The sequence below is a fragment of the Eurosta solidaginis genome, chromosome 1, assembly GCF_040869045.1.
Source record: "Eurosta solidaginis isolate ZX-2024a chromosome 1, ASM4086904v1, whole genome shotgun sequence".
In the NCBI taxonomy this organism is placed as follows: Eukaryota; Metazoa; Arthropoda; class Insecta; order Diptera; family Tephritidae; genus Eurosta; species Eurosta solidaginis.
Window position 1 is genome coordinate 105,140,621 of NC_090319.1, and position 23,600 is coordinate 105,164,220.

At 39.4% G+C, this 23,600-nt stretch overlaps 1 long non-coding RNA gene across 2 annotated transcripts in view; it reads left to right on the top strand.

The window, feature by feature from the left end:
- Nucleotides 1-9,278: 9,278 nt before the first annotated feature.
- Nucleotides 9,279-23,600, top strand: part of LOC137236657 (uncharacterized) — a 79,802-nt gene continuing 65,480 nt past the window's right edge. For both annotated transcript variants that reach the window (XR_010948555.1, XR_010948554.1), the window contains exons 1-2: nt 9,279-9,385; nt 9,451-10,155. This is a non-coding gene — a long non-coding RNA (uncharacterized lncRNA). The remainder of the gene's footprint in view (nt 9,386-9,450; nt 10,156-23,600) is intronic.

Sequence of the window (23,600 nt, forward strand, 5' to 3'; positions counted from 1 at the left end):
TCAGCGAAATCCTAGAGTTGAGCAATTTGAAGGAATGGCGTTGGGTCCCGACTGCAGAGAATGTTGCTGATGAAGCAACAAAATCGCGTGGCGATCCTGATTTTTCCAGCGAAAGCCGTTGGCCGAAGGACCTCCATTTCTGAGGACTAAACCCAGACGAGTGGCCTATTCAAAGAAAATCGATATCGAACGACATTACCGAAGAGCTTCGCCCACAGTATGTTGGCAATCACAGTGAATTACAATACTTACGACCCATAACGGGTGAGCCTGAACGGTTCTCAACGTGGAATCGTCTCCTCCGCACCACTGCAAGGACCATCGATTGCGCACGCGCTTGGCTAAGTAAAGTACGTGGTGGGTCTGTTCCACGAGACACCACTCAGCTCTGAAAACCTAGTACAGCCTCAAAAACAACTCTGGAAAAGAGCGCAAATGGACGTGTTTGCCGATGAGATAGCTTCATTGTTGAAGGGAAGCCGATTGGAAAGGCTAGCGATATCTATAAATTGTCGCCCTATCTTGACAATGATAAAGTGTTGCGAGTAGATGGAAGAGTAAAAATTGATGGTCGACAGGATCCTGTGTTGATGCCGCTTAATCATCACATAACGTTCTTAATTCTTAACGATTTTCATACAAAATATCATCATGGCTGTCTAGAAACCGTCGTTAATGAAATTCGCCAGTATTACTGGATCCCTAAGCTTAGAGTTGTGGTGTGAATCAAATTCGACGGAGCTGCCAACATTGTAAAAACCGCAACGCGCAGCCTCAAACTCAGAGAATGGCTCCCTTGCCCACCTGCCGTACAGCCGATCACTGCCGACCCTTTTCTTATACAGGTGTGGATTATTTTGGCCCACTCTTGGTGACTGTGAAAAGAAGCAGTGAAAAAAGATACGTGGTTCTATTCACCTGCCTTACAATACGGGCTGTTCATATAGAGATTGCGCATTCGCTATCTACAGACTCATGTATTCTTGCTATTAGAAATTTCATGGCCCGCAGGGGGAGTGACAATGGAACAAATTTTAAGAGCGCGGAAAAAGAACTTAAATACGCATTTTCGCAAATCGACCAAAATCAGCTGGCCAAGACATTCACTTCGCCAGCAACTAAATGGCACTTCATACCGCCCGCTTCACCTCATATGGGCGGAGCTTGGGAGCGGCTGGTACGTTCGATCAAAAGCGTACTTTATCGCATTATGCCCAAATGCAATACAAACGACGATCTTCTTCGGTCAGCATTAATGGAGGCGGAAATGATAGTCAACTCGCGGCCACTTACTTATATACCATAGGAGCATGAAACAGGTGAAGCGTTAACACCCAACCATTTCCTGCTTGGAAGTTCGGCTGGTGTTAAACCTATTGCCGAACCAGTAAATGAAGGTATTGCTTTACGACGTGGATGGCGAACATCTCAACAACTTGCTGACGCCTTCTGGCGGCGTTGGATCATGGAATACCTCCCCATAATAACACGAAGAAGCAAATGGTTCAATGATGTGAAGCCAATCGATATTGGCGACATTGGCTATATAGTTGACCAGAATAGTCCGCGAAACTGCTGGCCAAAGGGGAGAGTGATTGATATACGGAAAAGTCTAGATGGCAGAGTAAGAAGTGTAACAATTAAAACTGTGAGTGGCGTATATGAACGACCTGCTGCTAAAGTGGCTGTTCTAGATCTAAAAGTGGTACACCCTGCTGACCAGGATATACCAGGAGGGAGTGTTACGAACAGCCTGGCAGCATCACCATCAAGAGCTTTTCATTGCGACAAATAAAGCACATTATATGTATATAATGGCAAGCGACAAAGGGGAGAAGTCCGTAATTATTCATGCGGCGTGGCTAGCAACTGGCAAACGGGAGTATGAAAAATCATTCTGAAAACATCGCTTGAAACGGACAGCAGCAAACTAAAAATTTTTTAACCTACGGTAAAGTTTGTCAAATAATTGAAATAAATTTAAAGTATGTAATTGAAGAGTTTATTTATTTGCATACGCCGGGTTCAAGAAATTTAGTTCATTTTTTACACGGGGTATTTCGTTCTTTTGTGAAAATTATTGCCTGCTCGCAACGCAAAAGCGTTACACTTTTAACCTGCATAAAATGGCGGTTTGGCAGTGCAACTCTGCTAAAACAGCTGTGCGTGACAATTTATTTTCATAATTTTTTTAAAAAGCGGCGAATTAAATATGGAAGCAATAATTGCTAATGAATTTTTAAACGAACTTATGGACTCTTCTTCATCATCTAATGAAGAAATGGAAGCCGTACTCGTTGATAGATGCGCTCATCCAAAAGTTAAAGGCTTCATAGAAAGAGTTGTGCATTCCTACACTGATTTGGAGGTAAGTGTATCAATTTGGCCAAGAAAGCATACATATGTATGTATTCATATCCATTAATTATCAACCTTACGGGCCGATTCTGAGCGTTACCGGTAAAATAGTCCCCAGAACATTATGTAACCGAAAATCGTTTCCAGTTCTTTTATTCGCGATTCTGGCCAAAGTGGTAACGCTGTCATCATCGAAAAACTCACCAATGTCTGTGGTGAAATTTAAAAGTTAGTTTTCTTCGCTTTATCCATGACGGAACGATACAAAGTGGCAGCATGCGACAGCTGAATATAAACTTTTTTATTTGATTTGATACATCAACTTCCGGCGCAGTTCGATTTTGACATTCGTCCATCGAATTTACAAAAACAAAGTACATGGAATTTTTATTTATGTTTGTAGGTATGTCACCATGCAGCCACCTTGTATGGTTCCGCCATGGCTTTACCGAAAATGTGTCACTCGTCGATACGAGGTTAACAAATAAACGAAACGATGTGTATATATGTACATACATGCATAAGATTTTACATAGTTATATTATAATTTATTCTGTGAAAGTACATAATGTAAACAAATATATAATATATAGCAAGAGGCAACACTATTTTACTATTATCTTTACTTATTTGCGCTTACAATTCTTTATTTTTCAGTTTTGCCTTTTTCTAAACAACAGCTGTTGTTTGGTTATTTCGATGTAACTACCTACTTTTGTGGGTAAAAAATTATCCGGCTACTTTCGCGGATAGAATACCAAAAGGGTGTAAAAGTTTCCACATGATTTCGTTACCGTGTAAACTTCGCGTGAATGCGATGGAAAAATTCCCACATTTGTTCTGTTCCCATTGTGAACTTCACATGTGAAAAATTTCCCATTTTCGAAAAATTAACCTAACCGTCAACAAATCTTTTTCGACGTGAATGTATAGAATTTGTTCGCAAAACTGAAAGTGGGGAACAACACTCGATAAAATGTAATGATTGTTTATTGCTTATTAAACTTAATTAAGAATTATTTTATATCACATTAGGTCTATAAACAAAACTCAGTTGACTTTCTTGATAAGCACTATGGCCGAAAATCCTGAAATAGGAATGGGCTTCCAAAAAAAAAATAAAGATAAAGTGCTGGATTTTTGGAAGAAATTGAAAAATTCCCTCAATAGCATGGGCCCACCATCAAAATCAATCTCCGAATGGAAAAAGGTGACTATCAATGCAATGTGGCTATGGAATGTGCCATAATTTATATAGCCATTGCTTACAGGTTTGGATTGATCAAAAACGATACGTACGAAACAAGTCTGTCGAAAATACCAAAAATAGGAAAAAGACCGGTGGAGGACCTTGCAAGCAACATGTTTTTTCTGTATTAGGACAGTCAATTTTGGATATAACTGCGTCAGTAGCAGCTGCGGAAGGTGTCGAAGATGGCAAGCCTTTTGGTTTGAATGCAACGAAAACAACTGGTAAGCAACGTGAAAATAACAGTAGTGATGAAGACAACAGCTCTAGTGAGGACTCTGAAGTGGAACTTAGTTGCATGGACGAAAATAGCACCGAAACTGCCGGTGACACGCAAAGGGAAAGTGCTTTGCCTGCACAAAAAACCAACCAGCAAACTCGCAAAAAAATTAACCCTTCGGAGCTATTAAACATTGAACTAGATGTTCAAAAAGAAATGAATGACAATGTCAGAAATCAGAATCCAGAGTCATCACTATACTGAAATAGAAGGCCACTTAAAGGAATTAAACCAAGGCCTCGAAAACTTTCAAAATATTCAAAACAGTTTACTAAAGGAAACAAATCGCCACAATTCGGAAATTGAACGGCTCAGAAAAATTGAAGTTGACCGTAAACTCATACTTATAAACAACCAAATCGAGGTTCAAAATTTGAAAATACTAACTGCAAAGAAAAGCTTAGGCATAAATTAGAACGTTTCGAACGTTTTTGTAAAAAAAATTAATTTTATGTACTTTATTTTTTTCAAACTGGTAAAGCAAGATTAACAATAAAGCCGCTTTTGAGCTAATACAAATCATACTTTTCTTTGAAGAGTGTCATTCAATTATAAAAACATTTTGTCATAAATTTACATAAGGCAATTGCCTATATTTGCCCTAATACGCTTAGCCTCATTTAGATATGATGAATGCGATTCAGATTCTTCAAACTGCACGTGTTCAGAAATTTCCGGTTGAGAAGCTCTATTTGAAATAAAAGGTGTGTCATCGCACCGATACTTTAAGCATATATTGTGCAACGCGCAACAGACATTAGTAATTTGAGCTGCTTTCTTAGGCGAATAATGTAGCTCCCTGTCTCCTAGTACACACCTCCATCTATTTTTTAAGACGCGATTAGTCCTTTCCACAATGTTACGTCGACTTGCATGAACCTCATTAAATTTGCTTTCTGTGGAGCCCTCTTCCGCTGATCTGTGTGGTATTAACAACCAAGGCTCCAGTGGATATCCAGCGTCGCCTATGAACAAAATTTGATTTTGGGACTTACAGATTTCATTAAAATTTTACCTAGCAGCCAAACATTTCTAGTACCAAGTAATCCTGCTCCATTGAAACCCTCAATTCACTTGTATTCCAAATTAATGAGTCATGGCAGGCTCCAGCGTGTGTAGCATTGACGTATCTTATTGTCATTTTGTTATCACATACCTGCAGATAAAATTATTAACATGCGTAAAAGCATACACAAGTTTTACCAATCTACCAGAAAAACATTCATACTATAGTAACCCTTTCTATTATAATATAAGTGTTTATTATTCGTAGGGCCTATAATTCTAACGTGTGTGCCATCTATGCAGCCAATAATGCCTGGGATATTAAATTGTTGATGAAAATCCAAAGCAATTTCACGCATTTCGTCTTTAGTAGGCCATTTTATCCACTGATTGCAAATGCACTCCTCAAAAACATTCAATACTTCAGACAACAAGTGGCTAAAACTTGACTGCGATAAGCCAACATCCACTTGCCTCCCTACTCCTTTTTGGTATGCTCCTTCACCAAAAAATTTTAGAGCAGCTGAAAGCTTTACGACTGTGTCTATTGCAAAACGTTTACGTGCCACTGGCAGACCACTGTGCAATACATCCAACAAATATTTGGACGCCGGCTTATTTATTCTATACAATTGGTAAAAGCTATGTATAAATAGTTAAAACGCGATTATTTATTTGGTTTAGGAGTATAATTATTTACAAGTTTACCTTGCATTGGGTAATTCAAGGGGATTACACTTGTCACGTAATATCCTCCTGGACACTCGTTCAGCCAATTTAATACTATGTTCAAACAGAAAAATAAATTGAGGCAATTTCAATTTAAATTGAGCGGTGTTCATACAACTCAATTTAGCTTACACAATAGTAATTTGATAGCTGGTTGGCTCATCTCTACAGCAACAACATACCTTTGTTCAGAATGGCAAAATGTGCGTGTTGGAATTAGGCGAATGGAATGGAATAATATAAAACTTTGAAATTTTTGTGTGTTGTAAGAAAATGTATTCAATGTTTTGGTTTCATTTTCAGTTTGCCTTCCTCTTTTGACAATTCCTACTCCAGTGAAATGAAAAAAATAATATCAGCTGATGAGATGAGCCAACCATATAGTTGATCCATGCGCAATTGACGTTTAAATATACTCAATAAACACACTTTACAAGGTTGTATTTGCAGTTTGAAACAATTTATTACGCAATTTTTTTTAAATTGGACATTTGTTATTACAATTTATTATATGATAAATTGCGTAATAAATTGCCCAAATGGTATAAATTGCCAATTTGGTGTGTGTTTGAACCTAGTATAATCACTACAATTTTAATATTTAACGCAAAAATAAAAATTTTTGACTACACAACAGGAATTTTTTCTGCAAAAATTTGTAAACAAAACATGAGTGATGTTCACAATAGCATATTCGAAATTCGAATATAAGGATTGATTCACATGAAATTAAGGATACGAATTTTTTGTTCATGGGAAATAAAAAATTCATGGGATTGATTTATTCACATGAAGTTTACAATAAGGCTGTATATTTTTGTAGTTCAAAAACAATGATTACGTGTAGTTCGGGACGATGGGAATTCGTTCGCACGTAACACCAAAAAGAAAGATAAAAAGTAACTAGTTAGTGTCTTAAGGAAAAACCAACACTTTCACTAATCTAATTAATAACAAACTTTCTTTATTCAATAATTCAAAAGTAAGTGCAAAATTTAAATTTGAAAGTATTTGATTAATCACACTAGCTTAACTTTATCGAATTTTACACTTGAAAAAAAAGGAATTCTTACCTTCGGTTTGGTTGCTGGAGCTCACTTGCAGACGTTCAGAAAGAAAATGAATTGAAAAGAAAAAGAAAGAGTCCATGGCACCCGCCGATTACTAACTTTCGTCGAGTTTTCCCCTACTCAATTAGTTCTCGGCTATGCAAGGACAGTTACCGGTAATATTTAAGTATACGGGCCGCATTAGGGTGAACTAAAAGTGATTTTAAAAAATATTTAGGCTGGTGGCCTAAACATGCCGGCCCCTTGCGGCGAGCAAGCTGAGAACAAGCGACCAGTCCGAATTGACATCTAAGATTATGCATGTAGCGATATATGGGGCATACAGGATATGAAATAAAGTAGGTGTAGTACGTTGCTCTCCATCGCCTTGTGGTGATGGCTCCCATTTCTCGATAAATGCTGTGGATGAGAGAAAAAATGGTTAATACATAAATACGTGGTTCTATTTAGTTCAATGTACCTTATTAGATTAAAATGTGGATTTGGAGGTATCTGTAGATATGTTGTAGAGATAAATGTATTCTGGGATTGGCCCCCGAGATGACCAGGCCAAAGATGGTGACCTGAGCGAGTAGCCCGTTAATCGTGGATGGTGGCGTGCCGCTGATCATAAGACTAGCATAAACATCAGCGCTGAGTGTAAGTCGCACTGGTGCGGGCCGGTAAAAATCGGGGTCTGCCAAACGCATAAACTAGAAAGGCGTTGCGATTGTGGAGTCTACGCTAGCGATCCGGTTGAGACGGTTATGGCGTGTTATTACTGTAGCTTGGGTGATTACCCTCCCTGCTACCCCATACTTCCCGCGCAATATGAGTGTACATCTCGTTGGTGACGTGGAATCCATGCGCTCCAGATGGAGTTCGTTCGCTAGATTGGCATCAATCACGGTGTTTGGGGAGCAGGGATCGATGAGTGCGCGTACCAGATGCAGGCGTCCTCCGGACGTGTTTCAGAGTCACCGACGTGTGATTTTTGCTTGCTCCCAGTTGGTCGTACAGCTTCAGTTTCTAATTGCCGTTGTTGTTCGTGCCGTAATAGCGGTCGGAAAGGACGTGCTTCAGAGCCGCTCTGTTGTTTAGGAAGGGTAGCTAATGCCGCTAATCTTGCTTCTTCTTCTTCTTCGGCATCCTGGTCATCCATTTGTTGCGCCCAAGACTTGGTTCTTTCGGTGAGGGCCAGGGATAAGGTCCCGTCTGAGCTTTCTCCGTCATCGAGAAGGTCGCTTGTGGTTTGCCTCCATTCCTTGGTTTCGTCCAGGTGAAGGGTAGTATGATGATGCTCGTTGCATCGATAGCACTTGTCCTTACTTGTGCATACCTCGTGACTGTGGAAAGGGGACAAACAGTTGATGCAATAGTTATGTTTGCGAACCGCCTGCCACCTCTCTTCAGCGGACATCCTGCGGTATTGTGCGCAGAATCGTACACCGTGATTTGCGGCGCAAAGGCGGCATGGTACGGAGAAATTTCTGGAACGCTCCTCTGTCTTGACGCGAGTTGCCGTGAAACGAGTCATTCTAAAAACATAATCGAGCGTTATTACATTGATTTCGTCTACATGGATGGCTAGTGGGTTTATGTATGAGGATGTTTTTTTAATATTTGCTATTATTATTATAAAGAAGGAGCAAAGGGAAAAACCGCTAAACTGATTTCAGCACCCATCATCCCATGTAGATGGTGCTTTGGTATTTTACCTTACATATTTCAGCTTTTGGTCGGTCGATGTCGCTGAGCTGGCGCTACATAATTTGTGGTGTGTTTTAATTTTACCACAAGTGGCGTGCCACCACACCCCGAATTCCGAACTTGACTGTTGTAAGTGTATAAAAAAAAAAAAAAAAAAAAAAAAAATGCTTGCGCAGTTGCGATTTCACCATTCAACCTTATTTTTCGACGAGTATTGTCGATAAAGCTAAGGCCACACTGAGCTGCACTAAACTGCGCTGCAAAATATTCTTCGCATGTATTCTTACGGAACAATTCACACCTAGCGGCAGCAGCACTGCACGGCGCGACCATGAGCGGCAATGTTGATCAAATAGGCAAAAAAGTGGAGCGCCGCTGCCGCTACATGTCGCACCGCTTAGTGTGTACGCACTTTAATTGCCGTCTTCCAGTGAGTTTTACAGCTCGACCTCACGCTCAACTCTCACGGGAATGCTCTGGATCATTGAGAGACATGAGAAGAGGTGGCGTGAAAGTTGCACACATGCGAGATGTGATAGTCAGATGCCGCCACTGTTTTTCATTTAACTCATACGGCGAAAGGCCGTGAGAAGAAAGAGAAAAAAAAACACCAGAGCTGAAGGAAAATGACGTAAAAATTGCCCTTAAAAATATCGGAACTAATGTTTACATGCGCAGTGCGCCACCTTCTGTAATTCTGTCATGGTCAAGCATTGCAACACAGACGTTAACTTCAGGCAATAATCACTTCGAAAACCCCATGTCGCGCTGCCACAGTACATGTCGCGTATAAAATATCTCTACCAATCATTCGCTGAAGCAGTCAAGTGTGACGTAGACGCGCAGAAAGAAGCAATATTGAGCTCGTGAATGCACAATCTGCTGTGTGTGATTGTGATGCTTGACTGTCAGAAGTGAAGTGTAGAAATTTTGACATGGACAAAAATCTACTATACTTTTTCACTTCCTGAATGGAAAAAAATCATTATTGTAAAATACGCGGTGGTGAGTATTTAGTATACTGGTAGATTTTATCTCTTTAATTTAATCATTACCCTTTTTATTTCCAGGAAACGCAGTGGTTTTCTTTGTAGCGTCGCTTTCTACGGTTTAATCGCCCGAATTTGTTTTGCGATTTTTGCATGGCAAATGTAAACGAAAACGAACGTCGTGACCTTGGTATTGGAGTTAAATTATTTTTAAATAAATAACATGCAACATTTGCTAACCTAAATCGTTGCTAAAAGAAGGGTATCTCATAAGTAAAACGGTTTGTGTTGAAAGGCAAATATGCGTGTAAGCCAGAAGCATAAAGTTGCATATATAAGATTAAAAATAGCCATATTTGGGCATGTGACGGCAATATCGAAATAAAATAAAAAACGAAAATTGTAAAAATCTGATTAAGCGCATTCTAGAAAATCGGGCGTGTATGAAAAATAATTGTGAAAATTTGGAAAAAGTGCAAAGGCAAGAACGAATTTTCATACAATATTTAATTGACTGCAAGCTTTTACGTGCTCTTTTCATATTGGACTGAATACTTCTCATATGCGAGAATATTAGAATCTTGTGTTGTACCACCCGCATTACAAGACTATTGTACCAAAGATGATATACAATTGCTGACTCATAATATTCCAGAAGTATTGCTGCCCAAGTATCAAGTATATTTTCGATGTCGCGGTGTAATTCCGGCAAGAGTTTACATTGTTGGTGCTAGCAGAAATGAAAATATGACGGTTTGAATAGCAGTAGCAGCAGCAGCAACAACAGTATGTATTGTACAATGTATACAGCATTTTTTGAAAATTTCGATCAAAAAATATTCAGATATCATTGTAAAATTGGGCTTTAATTGTTTTAAGATTAATATTTGAATGCATTTCACAATCATTTTCGGATCATATTCGTGAAGATATTTCAATCGCCTTGGTTGAGATTTTTGATACATTTTTGAATGCAATTATCATGCATTTATTCTTCGTATCTCATACAAAATAGGATACTACTATTTACTTACTATTTAATCAGGGGAAGAAAGCATGCGGAAGTGAGCTGTTTGAACCAAAGGTAACTCGCAAACAAACCATACCAATATACACCTGCGACCACAACATCCAGCATCAGCTAGGATCGTCAAAATCTTAAAATACGATATGGTACGGGATGTTGAAGCCATATCCAGGTACATATGTCAAGAGAATTTCACCCACCTGGGTTTCAAATAGTTCACAACCTTTGTATTGTCTAATGGTTGTAGTTGTATTTTCTGGGACGCCGAAGGTGGAGAAATGGTTTGGGACATCTCTTGTTAGGAGCACCATATATATTATTTCTTGTCTTGAAGAATAAAATTTTAATATATTGTGTCTGAACTTCATGATTGAAAAAAATGTGTGTATGTGAAAAAATAAGCCCTCCAATCAAAGGTAAAATTTTAACAAGTACAAGATTCATTATTCAGTGAAGAAAGATTATCAGAAAACATTCAGAAAGCTGAAAAAATGATAAAAATTTTTGATCACCTAAAGTAAACACATTTGATTCAAATATGATTCCAAAAGGTGATTGAAAAACCATATTCAGTTTTTGGTCATCAAAAGTATTCCTATTTGATTATTTCTTTTGTTTGAAAAACCATATTCAGTTTTTGGTCATCAAAAGTATTCATATTTGATTATTTCTTTTGTTTAATTGTATGATAACTCATTATTTAGTCGGAAAGAGTAATCAAATTGTATTGAAATGTAGGGAAATTCAAAATTTAATCACCTAAATGCTGAGTGGGTAATAGAAACAATAGAACTTTATACAAAAGGCGTAGGCTCGGGGGACACCAATAAATATTAGGCGGTATTTATATGCGTTTGATGCTAATATTGCAATAAGTTAGAATGGATCATATGTAAGTAGCGTGACTGCACTTTGGGGGTGATAATAAATTGCTTACAAATTTAAATTGACCTCAAATATGGGCAATATACGTATGTTTGTGGTAGCCGAAGAGAAATTTACAAGGTACTTCTACAAAGCCTTATTAGGGTCAGTGCGCGCTTTAAACCTTATAATCGCTGATAAGACATACATACACACACATACATCCATACATTGTTTTAGGAGTAGAGTAGCAAAACGGAAACTAAAAATGATCTAACATTCATATACATATTTGTCAGACCATATATTTAGTACTATTGTAGCTTTTAGCATTATGCAGATGGATGGACCATAACGTGTCATGTTAACACCTTTTCGACGGCTTCCATATATGTATGTACATACTTATATATCTTGATTTCTTAATATAAACTTAACCAATGCTCGAATTATGGTTGTTTCCTCTTAGATTACTAATCTGCTAAACACCACTTCTGCATCACAGGCAATACACTTTAAAATTATTCTGGAAAGCATGAGAATAACCCATAGCAACTTGAGGTATTTTCATCCTATATTCTTAGTAGATACTGATCACGAGTCAACTAAGCAAAAATATGATAAGTTACCAGAATATACTATTGATAACTGAGTAATGCAGTTGCAAACGTATTTATTTGAAGCTTATCCAACATTTATTAAACATATTCAGGGTGGCGTAGAAAAATAAATAAACAGTGACGGAGAAAGGTCTACATACACCCCCCTTTTCCGCTGGATTGAAAGACTAATAATATTCCTGAAAGATGGGATTATACCGTGGTATAACTGACTCCCTTTGTTTTATTGATTTTCATAATAAACTACAAAAAAACCCTCACCTTAGCATAAAATAGCAAAGTTATGGGAAAGAAACAAAAAAAAAACAAAAACCAACGTCCATACAGTACACACATAACCTGTTTTAGCATGAATAACCTCACGTAGCTCTAAATAATGTTGTTTTTTAATAACATCTTGAAACCGTCGTGGCGTTGAGGCTACTAAATTCGTTAACAGGGGTTATACTGTTCTAAATTTCTGGGATGCGTTCTTTGAGGACAGCAGTGCCAGAAACCGGATTTTTTTCCATGCCTAAAGCCATTTAGTATGCCATTTGGAGCCTAATTTCGGAAAACAACTTCCCCAAATTATCGTTTTGCTCCAATACCCTAATCGGTGCTTCATAGGGTAATTAATTTTTTTTTGAATAAAGTTAAAATAAAAAATGATTGGAAACCTTTTGTGCTCCACGCACGTGAGAAAAAACTTGGTGCACTAAGTTATCAGCTTTAAAATTTCAGGGAAAAACTATTTTTGTCAGCCATGGAGGAGAGCGCAATTTTAAGTACGGTTCTTGCTGCGCTTCGTGATTTGGAGGCAAAGGTCCAACAACAATCAGACCAATTGCAGTCTCTCTTTGACAACATATCTGGTAAGTTAACTGCACTTGAAGTTAGCATTACTAAGAGAGTTGATGAAGAAGTTGGTGCTCTTAAAGAAAAAGCGGTCGAAGCAGAGATGCGCGTAAACAATTTGGAAGCGTTGGTTGGTGTTTGCAAGAGTGAAATGAGTAACCTGCAAAATCAACTGAAGAGTTTGCAAACTGCGAAAGCGATGCCGGAATTTGCCTCTGATGCGGTAATCTTTGGTGTGCCGCATATACAGGGAGAAAACTTGAAAAGTCTATACAACCAAATCTGCCTGTCGATTGACTTCTTTTCGCCGCAAATAAGAGATATTTTTAGAATTGCGCGCTCATCAACAAATGCAGACAGCGCAATAGTAATTAAATTTTATAGTCCGATGGATCGAAATCGTACGCTGCGAGCATTTAGTGAACATCGAAAGTGAACAAAATCTATTATCTCCTTTGCTCCGCTTGGTATTGATGACCAATTTAGAATATATGAGAGCGTATCACGAGAAAATAGAAAGCTGCTTCAAGAAGCTATCAAGCTGAGACGCGCAGGCAAATTTGTCTCTGTATTTACACTTCGTGGTGAGGTGTTTGGAAGAGTTACCAAAGAGTCCGTAGGAGTGAAAATATCAACGAATGATGATTTAAAACTTTACTGCTGACTATCAGCCGTATGCGTATGCAGTATAATTTACTTAGTTTTAACTTTTGTATGTTTACTTTATATTTGTTTATGCATATATATACTCCGTATTTTCCTACATGTAAAAATGGTCCGTTTAAGTTTCTTTAATCTTAATTTTTGTTTTTTCCTTTTGCCTGTTTTTTCTTTTGTGACTTTGTTTGTTTTTATGGTTGCTTTTGTTTACATTACTCATTATGACCCTTAGCAGCAAGTTGTGTGGTGCGGGCGACAGCAGTCTTGCCATGATAAACATATTATGTCAGCAAAGCAATGGTTTTAATATTGTGCATTTTAATGCCAGAAGTTTAAATGCTGAGAAAGTAGATTTTATTAGATATGTGTTTGAAAACTCATGTGTTGATGTCATTTGCGTGTCGGAGACGTGGCTTCTTGAGGATCTTGATGATAGGCACTTAATATTAATAACTACAAATTGTTTCGAAATGATAGGGTGGGTAGGAAAGGAGGTGGCGTAGCAGTTTATTGTAGGAGTCACATTAACGTGAAACTCATTTGCAAGTCGGTGGATTCGAGCATTGAATACTTGTTTGTCGAGGTGCACGATTTGTCTACCAAAGTCCTTGTATCTTGTGTTTATAGTCTCCACAAAACCAACAGCCCTGATATGTTATCTGCTACGTTGTCTCGGTACCTTGTAGATATGAAAGCTTAATAGTTTGTGGAGACTTCAATGTTAATCTGCTTGTTCGTGACTCATATAGTAATAGTATGTTAAATTAAGTATCTGGTGCTGGTCTAAGTGTTGTCAATAACAATGTGCCAACCAGGTTTGGTGTTTATTGTTGTCCTAGTCTTCTGGATTATTTTATTGTTTCTGACCCTTCAATAGTTTTAAAATTTGACCAGATGCCATTTTTATCAGACCATGATCTTATTTTTTGTTCCTTAGATATACAATTTAACCGCTGTGATACTGGTAGTACCTTTAGTTTTAGGGATTACCGTTTACTTGACTATAATGCTTTGTTTTCTGATTTGTCCTGTGTTAATTGGAGTGATTGTTGGTTACTAGTTTCTGCTGATGAAACACTTGAGTTCCTTAACAGCAAAATCGTTAATGCCTTTAACATACATGTGCCTATTCGCTCAAGTAGACCTAGAAATGTTTCGTGTCCGTGGTTTAATGGCCAAGTTCAAGCGGCAATAAAAGCACGTAGTAGGGCATACCAATCGTGGAGGAGGAGTAAAAGTAATGTTGCATGGCTTGCCTATAAAGCTGCCAGAAATATTGCTAATAAGATAATAAGGAACCAAAAAAGTAGATTTTTTACCTCAAGGCTAAACCCTTCGCTACCTCCAAAAACTCTTTGGCGTAATCTAAAAAGCTTGCGAGTATATGGAAGGGACAAACATGTATGCGAACTAAATGCTGACACCCTTAATGATGCGTTTGTGAGTAGTCCTGCTGTAAATCCTACTGCGCCTTTTCCAAATGCTTATGGGCGCTACTGTGGAGAAAATTTTGAGTTCAGGGCGGTATCCGAATGCGACGTGGTAAGGTGCTTACTTAAAGTTAAATCCAATGCCATCGGGGTTGATGGTATACCAATTGTATTGTAAAAATTATTCTACCATTTATACTGAGTACCTTTACACACATCATCAACCATTGCATCACAACTTCTCGGTTTCCTGAATCGTGGAAATGTGCTATGGTAAGACCCGTCCCGAAGAAACGGCTTGCAAACTCGGTCCCTGATTATCGACCCATTAGCATATTGCCCGCGCTGTCGAAAGTTTTTGAAAGGCTGCTAGCAGAGCAAATAATTTTGCACATTTCTAGAAATAACCTCTTATCACCACACCAATCGGGCTTTAGAGCCAAGCATAGTTGTACAACGGCACTACTTAAAATTCTTGATGACATACGCATACCTTCTGATAAAAACCAACTAACTCTGCTTTGTCTACTAGATTTTTCTAAAGCTTTTGATTCTGTTGACCATGCATTACTTTCTTATAAACTTAAAACATATTTTGGATTTGCCTACAGTGCTTTGATGGTAATGGAGATTTACTTAACAGGAAGATCACAACTTGTTAATACTGGTTGCGAAATTTCGGGGACCAAACACCTACCCCGAGGTGTTCCGCAGGGTTCCATTCTTGGGCCTTTGTTATTCAGTATCTTCGTAAACGATATCTTTTCGGTTTGTCAGCACATGAAAATGCACGCATATGCAGATGACATACAATTATATTTGTCTGGTAGTTTCACGGACGTAGCCAACCTCTGTCTTAAGTAAATAGTGATTTATTGTCAGTACAGAGCTGGGCCAATAATAACGGTCTCTGCCTTAATGCAACTAAATCGTTCATTTTGCCCATTTCGAAGAATAGGTCCGTTGATGCCCTGCCTCACCAATATACATTGGAAACACGGCTTTACAAATTGTTTCTAGAATTAAAAATTTGGGTTTCGTTATCAACTCTAATCTAACTTGTGAAGACCACATCAATACAGTCATGGGTAAAGTGTATACCCCTTCGCGCAATCTTAGGCAATCTGCACCTTTCACACCTCCGCATATTAGAAGAAAACTGGCCCTACAGCTTCTTTTGCCAATAATAAACTATTCAGAGCTCGTTTATAACAAGTTGGAGTCATGTTCTGCACACAAAGTTGAGGTCGCCTTTAATCATGTAACTCGTTACGTTTTCGGGTTACGAAAATTTGATCATATTTCGGCTTGGAGGTCCAAGCTATTAGGATGTAACATATTTGACTACAAAAAAGCTAGAAGTGTGATTTTTTTGTACCGCTTGATTGTCACAAAATCACCAGCATATCTTTTTGAGAAATTGACATTCACTAGGTCTCCCAGGACGAGTAATCTAGTTGTGCCTAACTTTAACTTCGTTGCTTCGACAAGGCTGTTTTTCGTCAACACCGTACGTATTTGGAACTCTATCCCAGCTGCAATTAGGAATAATGTAAACCAAAGCAACTACAAACATATTATTTTCAGTTATTTTTCTAGTCAACAAACTTAAACTGGGCATTTATTTTATTTTTATCTTATCTTAATCTAATTTAACCAAAATTTAAAATTTAAAAAATTAAAAATTTAAAGTTTTGTAGTATTGTTTTGATATGCTTGTTTTCTAGCATCTTTTATTTATTTATTTAAATGAATTATATGAATTATGTTTGTTGTACTACAAAAGATAATTTGTCTTATTGAACTAATGTATTTTTTCCAAATAAATGAAATGAAATGAAATGAAAGTCTTAGAGGAGCATGCTGAAGATAGGCCATTATTATGAGTAAAATTTTGGGAACGTGTTGGTTTGGCCCCCATTTTTTTGTTTGTATGAATGTGACTCCGCCGCCAGATAGGAGGTGTGTGAATGGCTCCGCTAAACATAGGAGCGTACATTTCACTCATGCCAAAACATAGGCAGTTGTATGAATGTGACTCCGCCAAATAGGAGGTGTGTGAATGGCTCCGCTAAACATAGGAGCGTACATTTCACTCATGCCCAAAGCAAGGACATGGGCGCATGAAAGCAAGTCTTGCGCCGAGGTGAATTAGTTAAGTTATATATATATAGATATGGCCTAACCAACGCGTTCCCACTTGAGCTCATATTCACCTTTATAACTAAACATTAGGCAATCTTAACCCAATGCCAAAGATCTCCGACCTCTCCTCACAAGGAGGAAGCAAGACCAACTTTGTGATTGGTCTCGTCGTGTGCCCTCTCGCCGTATCAAGCTCGACGACTCTAACTCGTTTGTCGGCTCCATAATGGAGTTTGGTTATTCGTCCTAATCTCCATTCGTTCGGAGGTAAATTTTCCTCTTTTATGACTACCAGGTCCCCTTGTTTCAGATTGGATTGCGGATGTTTCCACTTGGTGGGTTTTTGCAATTCGGTGAGATATTCGGACTTCCACCGGTTGCAAAACGTTTGATGTAATGCCTTCAGCTTCTCCCAGCGGTTGACAAGTAAGGCACGATTTTCACTGACGTCAATCTCTGGTGGGGCTAGTAGATGGCCGCCAATGAGGAAGTGTCCCGGAGTGAGTGGTTCCAAGCTGGACGGGTCGTTGGAGGAGGGGCTCAGAGGTCTCGAGTTGAGACAAGACTCAACTCTGCAAAGAAGGGTACTGAACTCCTCCATAGTAAATTTGTAGTCCAACGCTATCTTTTTGAAGTGGTTTTTAAAACTTTTGACTCCAGCTTCCCACAGTCTGCCCATATGAGGGGCGGCTGCAGGTATGAAGTGCCATTGAAGGGTTTGGTGAGAGTACTTCGATAGGGTTTGGTTAAGCGCATCGGCGAGGAAAGCTTTGAGTTCGGATCGAAGTGCTCGAGAGGCACCGACGAAGTTTGTTCCGTTGTCGGAGTATATGTTCTTCGGACATCCTCGCCTGGCGACAAACCGATCGAAAGCTGCTAAGAAGGCGGCGGTACTGAGGTCACTCGCGACTTCTAAATGAATCGCCTTGGTGGCGAAGCAGACAAAGAGGCAGACGTAACCCTTTGATATGCGGCATCCTCTTCCGCTATAAGATTTGATGTCAAATGGTCCGGCAAAATCTACCCCCGTATTGGTGAAAGCCCGGGAAAAGGTGGTTCGCTCTGGAGGTAGATCTCCCATCAGTTGGGTTTGGGTCCGTTTGCGGAATATGGTGCAGGTTTTGCAATTATTTATGACCGATCGGATCATATTTTTTACCCTAGGAATCCAATATTCTGTGCGTAGGCGACGAAACATAAGTTGGTTCTCACCATGCAGGGTATCTTTGTGGATGAACTGGACAAGAATTCGTGTGAGCCGGCAGTCATAAGGAAGAATGATCGGGTGCCGTTCACTGTAGGGAAGATCCTTGGCCCCTGAAAGACGACCGCCCACCCTCAATATGCCCTTTTCATCGACAAGCGGGGTAAGAGGCAGGATTTCACTCTTTGAACCGATGAGTTTCCCGGATTTCAAACTCGAAAGTTCCTCCGAATAATGCTTCCGTTGGTAGAGAGCTATTAAACGACTTGTCGTGGCCTGAATTTCATTGGGTGAAATGAAGTACGATTCCGCTTTAAAGGAAGATTTTGTTTTAGCATTGGTTCTTTGCGAAAACCTTATAATATATGATATGACCCGAAAGGCTCTTGAAAGTTCTGAAAACCTTTCTAGGATATCCTCATTTCCACTTATTTTTGATGTGGTAAAGGCTTTTACGCGCTTTTGCTCAATATCTGTCTGATACTCCTTTCCTTGATTTGGCCACTTTGAATTGTCTTCTTGTAACCAAGAAGGTCCCTGCCACTACAAGGAGCTTGCGACTAGGTCTTTTGCTGACATCCCTCTGCTGGCCAAATCTGCGCTGGTTTTCGCGCACTGATTCTAAAGTTTCGGCTAACAAGACTGCTCCACACAGTTCCAATCTGGGTAGCGAAATTGTTTTTACGGGAGCTACTCTTGTTTTCGCCATTAGTAGGCTGACGTGGACCTCCTCATTAACCCTTGCCCTAAGAAATATTGTAGCTGCATAGGCTTTTTCGGATGCGTCGCAGAACCCATGTAATTCAACGTCCGCATTTAGTGTAAAATTTACCCATCTTGGTATCTGTATATTGTTAATATCCGGGTAGTCCTCCATAAAGGTTTGCCATTTATCTAGGGTACGCGTGGACACTGTCTCGTCCCAGTCAGTTCCTTCCAACCAGATGTTTTGCATTATGATCTTGGCTACTATGATGACTGGCGCGAGCCATCCCAAAGGATCGAAGAGTTTGGCGATCGCTGAAAGTATTGCCCTTTTCGTCAGGATCTCACGATTTTCGATAGGTTTTGCGGTAAAATAGAAATAATCCGAATGCGCGTTCCATCTGATGCCTAATGTTTTGACTGTACTCGCATCCTCGAATTCCAGAAAATCTTCGTTTAGCAAGTGGGATTTTGGGATTCCTTTCAGTATTCCGCTGCAGTTCGAAGTCCACTTACGAAAAGAAAAACCTGCTGACCGTAGTGCGTGGGTGACTTCCTCCCGAGCTTTAATTGTTGACTCGATGCTGTGGCCTCCTGCTAGCACGTCATCGACGTACATGTTTGTACGCAGAATGCTGGCTGCTATGGGTGATGAAGTCTCTACATCATCTGCTAGTTGGTGCAGTGTCCTTATTGCCAGATAAGGAGCACAGTTAACTCCAAATGTTACTGTCTTTAATTCATAGACGTTGATAGGATCGCCTTGATTATTGCGAAATACTATTCTTTGAAACTGGGTTTGGTTGGGCATTACCCATATTTGGCGATACATCTTCTATATGTCGCTGTTAAAGACATATTTGAAGAATCGCCAACGAAGGAGCAGAATTGTTAGGTCGGCCTGCAGTACGGGGCCGGTGTATAACACGTCATTCAAACTAGTGCCATTGGCAGTGGGACACCATGCGTTAAAAACTACTCTTACTTTTGTAGTCGTGCTCTCCTCTTTTATTTCCGCATGATGAGGCAAAAAGTAGCAATTTGTTGAATGGGGAGGGATAATTGTGGGAACTTTCGTCATATGCCCTAATGTTTCGTATTCCGATAATACTCTGTTGTATTCAGTTTGTAGGGCTTTCGTTTTCGATAGGCGCGTCTCGTTTCGGTAAAACTGAGAGCAAGCGCTTTTCAGAGAGGGCCCTAATGTGATGCTGTTTGGAAACCCCTGCTTGAATGGTAGGGCTACGATGTATTTCCCATTGGTATTCCTTTTTGCCCTGGGTTCAACTCCCGGGCAAAGTAACATCAAAATTTTAGAAATAAGATTTTTCAATTAGAAGAAAATTTTTCTAAGCGGGGTCGCCCCTCGGCAGTGTCTGGCAAGCGCTCCGATTGTATTTCTGCCATGAAAAGCTCTCACTGAAAACTCATCTGCCTTGCAGATGCCGTTCGGAGTCGGCATAAAACATGTAGGTCCCGTCCGGCCAATTTGTAGGGAAAAATCAAGAGGAGCACGACACAAATTGGAAGAGAAGCTCGGCCTTAGATCTCTTCGGAGGTTATCGCGCCTTACATTTATTTATTTTTTATTCCTTTTTGTTGTCGCTTTGTAAAGTGCCTCGCAATAGACATTATCCTCAGTGAGGGACCTTTTCTTAGGGATATCTTCTAGCTCCCAAAAGGCAGTCAATTGTTTCTCGATGCTGATTTCATTAAAAAAAGATACTCGGTTATTAACTGGCTGAGTTGCTTCTGTGCGACCGGTTAATATCCAACCGAAGACGGTTTCTTGGGCGAGAAGCGTATTTAAGACGTTCTTCCGTATGCCGTTTAGAATTACTTGAGGATAAATGTCGCCTCCTAGGATTAGGTCAACTGGTTCGTTAACGAAGAACCTTTTATCCGCCAGAACAAGATCAGGGAACTCTTGTCGAGTCATTGCGTCAACTTGACATGTTGGAAGATCCCCTGTTAACTGAGGTAGGACCAGAACGACTGTATCAATGCATACTAAGGGGTCTATGAGGGAACCCAGTCTTATGAAGCAGGATTCTTTCACCTGCGCAGATGGTGTATTATTAATGCCTGAAACTTGGACGTGCAATCGCTTCGATGGCAGATGTATTCTGTTTTTGAGTCTTTCTGTTATAAACGAACATTCAGACCCAGAGTCTATAAGTGCTCTCGCGGAGAAATCCACTCCATTATAGTTTATTTTCACTCGTGCTGTGCCTAGTAATACCCCCTTTGTTGTATGTGCATGACAGGAAGAGACGCTATTAATATTCTCTTTTCTCTTTTCAGAGTCCATCCTTGCCCTTGCCTGTTGTGAAGTGGAGGGTACGTTATCATTGTTATGTTGGTTGCCCCTTTGGGGCGTTGTTGATGTTGTTTTTGGATTAGCTGTCGGAAGGTGGAGCAAGGTGTTGTGCCTTGCGTGACATGAGTTGCAGTTGAATGGACTCGTGCATCTTGTCACTGTGTGCCCAGCCGACAAGCAGTTCAGACAACAGTTGTTGCTTTTCACATAAGCTATTTTGTCTGCCGTGGACAGCTTACGGAATTTTTGGCAGTTTCGTAATTTGTGCTCCTTACTGTTGCACATCTTACATGCCGTTTTTGGAACGTTGGCTTGGTAAACTCCAAGTTTTGTAGGCATTTCCTTTGAACTATTCGTGTGAGTTTTGGGCGGCTTGGATGGTTTGCTACCCTTTATGTCAGACACAGTTTCTAGAGTCTGAAAACGGCTGGACAAGAATTTGTCCATATCTTCCCATTTTGGGATGTCCGTTTTCTTCTCTACGGTTTGTTCCCATAGCGCCAAGGTGGATTCCGGGAGCTTTGTGGAACATAAGTTTGTTATAATTGCATCCCAGTTTGTAATGTCGATTTTGTGACATTGAAGCGCCGATATGCAATTATTTATTTCGCGTTGTAATTTTTTTATTGCTGTTCCGCATGCGTATTCGACTGCCGTAAGATTAAACAAAAGCTTCAATTTCGTGTTCACTAGGACACGCTTATTCTCATACCTGTCTTTTAAGTTTTTCCAGGCTGTTTCAAACCCTTCATTCGTCAGGCAGCACCTTTCTACTATTTCTTTTGCTTCGCCTTGAGTTTTCTGCCTTAGATAGTAAATTTTTTCAACATCTTGCAGATCCTTGTTGAGAATATATAAGGCCGTGAACATATCTCTAAAAGCCGGCCAAGAAAGGTAATCACCTTTAAATACATCGGTATCGCAAGGGGGCAGCCGGATTTTATGTCCATGATTCGGATTGGTTTCCACTTTTGTGGCAGGGGCATTTGCAGGTGGTGCTAATTTTTCCACTTCAGCAGCGATTGTAGCCATGCATTTCATATAGCATGCGAAACAGCTTTTATTTTTCTGCTTAATGGATTGCAGGTCCTCTTTCGTTATATCTGTAGAGTTGAGGAGACCTTCATAAAGTGACTTTGTCTTCTTCCATAGTGATTTCAGCTCCTCTTGCTGTATTGCAAGGGTGTGTTTGTTTTGTTCAGCGATTGGCTTCGCATTGAACTCCTGCTCAAACTCCACTATGGAGTCTGTCATTCTTATGTAGGTCTCCATTTTTTTTATTATTTTAAATATCTTGTCTCTTTTAAGGAACGAGAGCGGAAGTAATGACTCTGGAGTATTGTGCTTGCAAGGAAAGCGAAACTATAAGAATTGACACAGATAGAAATCTGTTCCCAGATTTAATGTGCCTAATTATTTGTGTGTTGTTGTTGAAATTTCTAAGAGTGACACAGATAGAAATTTGGATGCAAATTTAATGTGTCAAAATTGTTATTTGATGAAAAAATGAAGTGGCCTAATTGTGCCAAACCAAATTATTATTCCAAGAAAAAAAGGTATTGAATGCAATTGTGTAGTTCTTCGACGATGAAAAACGTAATGAACTTATTTATTTTGATTTGTTTTCCTGTTTGATTCACAATTTTGAAAATAACTTTATATGGACTTTAAGTAAATAGTGTCTGCTACCAGCCACTAGCCATCCAATGGTGTATATAAGTCGCAGTGGCTTGGATATTGTGTACAAGTGTACAAACTGAAGTGAATCTGTGACAAATTTACAAAAACATCAACCAGGTGGAAATAAAGGTGTTGTGTACTTCTTATCGAAATTTCGAATGAAAGGAGACTATCCCTAAGTCTTATGTTGCACAGTGCAGTGGATATGAGGAGAAAAAAAAAACTGTTTTTTTTTCACTAAAATTTCCACCTACTTCGGATTATAAACCTATAACAAGTTCACTTCTATACGTTCACGTATTGCAAAAAAAAAATGGTGGTGCATGAACTAATAAAACCAACGTACCTTGTGTCGCTTAAGTGATGATATGTTTTATGATATGTGGGTAGATGTGCGGACTGTATGAAGTGTTGAATGTATGATGTGCGGAATGTATGAAGTGTTGACTGTATGATGCGATGATAATGTGATGTGCGGACTTTATGATGTGATGACTGTATGATGCGATGATAATGTGATGTGCGGACTTTATGATGTGATGACTGTGTATATAGAATGCTCGCTATTACCACTCGTCGCTACTTAATGGCTGATCGCTGGATTTCTTTTAATTCCCACTTATTTTCTTGCAAATTTTCACCGGCGATTCTAATAATTTGTTAAAAATTTTTTCACTTTAAATTTTAATGCGATTATCCGGCTCGAAGGACCAATGATTACGTGTAGTTCGGGACGATG